The 2974-nt window shown below is 33.4% G+C and overlaps 1 long non-coding RNA gene across 1 annotated transcript; it reads right to left on the bottom strand.

Annotated features, from left to right (window-relative positions):
* Window positions 662–2263, bottom strand: LOC18586529. Its single transcript, XR_001929670.1, has 2 exons — window positions 1960–2263; window positions 662–1038 (listed from the first exon to the last, which is right to left on the bottom strand). It is a non-coding gene; the product is annotated as an uncharacterized LOC18586529 (long non-coding RNA).

Here is a 2974-nt window from a genome sequence, read left to right as displayed (position 1 = left end):
GGTAATTCTATAAGGCCAACACTTCCAAATACTAATTCTATAACAAAGTCAAGGTAATTCTATAAGGCCAACACTTCCGAATACTAAATTAAAACAAAGACAACACTTGCCAATCATCAGGTAGGTCATATGAAAACTTGATGGACATGAATATCAGGTATCTTACCATTCCGAATGGTTCCATGATAAAGAAGAAAGTGTGCCAATTATCATCTTTTTCCTTCGTTTTAATCATGCTTTCCACAGTTTAGTACTCAACTCAGATCACATTCCCCATCTAACCAAGATTTAATTATTATTGTTCAAATGGTAGAAAATGAATAAATGAAAAAGAGATTAGCCAAGTCTTTTGATATATTAAATAACTGAAATGAATGTCTTCATAACGAGAATGCCAGATATCATGATCAACTATAATGAGCATACGTATTACCCCAACAAGACAATCTCATTAGGTAGAACCAGAGAGGATTTAACCACATAAATATCTTATGCAAGATTTGCATTTCATTTGAAACTCTTGCCAATACTTCCATCATATATAATGCACCAGCTTGTACCTGGTGACTAAGTATCATTTAATCCATCAAGAGATATTCTTTAACCTAAATTAACAAGTAGCATTAGAAACCTGCTGAGAAATCAGGTACAGAGGTTAAGATGATTGAATTGCTGTCTTTCAACAAGAGACTTCCCTAATGCATATGTAAAATAGAAATTGGAATATCCCTTATGAAAATATGACAGTTCCAGTGAGAGTTTCCCAATTTGTCCAACATGGGAAAATAATTGAGAACCAGTACAAAAGATAATTTCTTGCAGTTGTAGCCATACGTTCAGTATACAAATTTCTAACATTCCCACAACTGAAACAATCACAAGTTCAAAAAAAAGTATGGAAAGAAAGAGAGAATGAAAGAGCCTCCTCTTATTATAAATACAATTCAGATGAGAATGCTATCCATGTATGTGTTCAATACCACCTCCAGATGAGTATTTCCCTTTTTAAACATTGGCAAACGGGACTCCATGAATAGCCTGCCACATTCATATATAGATAATTATACATAGTAATGAACCACTAAGGCTCCACTTGATTGGCGCTTTTACTATTTGCTTTTACTGCTAGAAGCAAAAGAACAAAAAGTGCATTTGGATACAAAAGTGAACAAAATTATTGAAGAATTCTGCATAAAAAATGTAGTTTTCTAGATGAAAAAATACATGATTCTACTTGGATGTAGACCGTAATAATTGGTACTAAATTTTACTTAGTTGTGCATTTTAATCAATTATGATTTCAATTTTACCTTACAGCAACTTTTAAAAGTAAAAAGCAACTAGCAAAATGCAAATAGCAAAAGCATCAACCACAAAATGGAGCCCAAGCACAATGACCTTATATTGGTGTCTTCAAGTAGAATGCATCGGACACAAAAGGATAGCACAGATGTCAAACAGCAAGCAAAGTGTCATATCAATCAAACTGAAGTGAGGAACAGATTCATATTACAGGTTGAAGAATTGTTATCACAACAACGATCAGCATAAATAAACTTGGGAGATGAACACTGAAGTAATACTTGTGGATGGGAATCATGAATTAAAAGGGACAGAAGATGATGCAGAGAACCAGAGATAGAGTTTTCAAACAGGCCAAAAGCACTTGCATGCCAGATAATCAAATATTGGACCTCAATATAATGAAAATGAACCAGGAACCATCCTATCAGCTAGCACAGAAGATTAGGTACAGAAGCTCTTATGGTAGGCAAGAGCACTAATATGAAGTAGTAAGTTTAAACCATCAAAAAAAAAAATTACACTGCACAAATAAGAAATAGGAACTAGTTTGAACAAGTCATTGTTTCCACATTGTAGTCATTTAAGTTGCTAGTATAAAATATTACTACTCAGAAAACACATTCCCAACCAGAAGTATTTCACAAAATAGTATACCTGAGACACCCAGACTACTTCCTCCCCAATCATAAAAGCTTACAATCAGGTTCTGCAGTTGCCAAATGCTTCTTGATGCCATTAGCAACAACATAAACCCATTATCGCCCTGAAAAGTTGCAAAAAAAAAAAAAAATTCATCATTAGTTTCAAATAACAGTTGCAAATCAGCATTTCCCATCTACAAGGATCAGAATATTCACATGGTTCAAACAAATAAGAAATAGTAATTCCAAAAGGCAATGAATTGTGAAAGCAGAAAGAACTCTCAAAAACAAAAGCAACACATTCCCCCTGCCAACAACCCCCCCCCCCCCCCCAGCCCCACCTTTTTTTCCCCTCTTTTTTCCAATTTTCATAACCATTTTGATTCACCCAGGTTGAGTTTTACTCTCTAAAGCAGAAACCCAGAAAGAAAAAAGGCAGCTCAGCAATTAGATAACAATTAGCTAAACGTATCCAAAGAGAAGTAGAACATGTCCTTGGTTTAGCTTCTTTAAAAAAGGGTACATTCAATAGAGGACTAAACAAAGAAAAATACTATTATTGCATCCTCTCAACTTTCCTTGCAAACTGACTCCGAACAAGAAATAGGCATAAACCAAACAAAGGAAGAGTAACAGAAAAGACCCACTAAAGGCAATCAGAAGAAAACTAAGACAACAATCAAATATTGGAAACAAAAATATGGAAATAATATCAGTAAGTAGGCATCCAAATTTAACAATTTACAAACCCAGTGTTAATAAATTTTTCCATATATTCAAAACAAAAAATAAAGTAAGTATCTGTTTGGCTCTGAGCCAGTTAAAAAGTTGGGGTATTCAATTTTTCGGGTTTTGTGGGTCAGGCTTTCATACGATTATAGTTAAAAAAAGTTAGTGCAATAGAACCGTGATTTTTAAATATAATAAATTTTTTTAATGTTGATTTTTTAAGCCAAGAAGTATTATTTTCACCTATTTTAATTAAAAATAAAATGTTTACCTATTATTCTCTCAGTTTCGATTAAATA

This window comes from Theobroma cacao, chromosome 10 (assembly GCF_000208745.1).
Source record: "Theobroma cacao cultivar B97-61/B2 chromosome 10, Criollo_cocoa_genome_V2, whole genome shotgun sequence".
In the NCBI taxonomy this organism is placed as follows: domain Eukaryota; kingdom Viridiplantae; phylum Streptophyta; class Magnoliopsida; order Malvales; family Malvaceae; genus Theobroma; species Theobroma cacao.
Note: the sequence above shows the minus strand (reverse complement) of the source record. Positions and strands in the feature narration are given on the sequence as shown.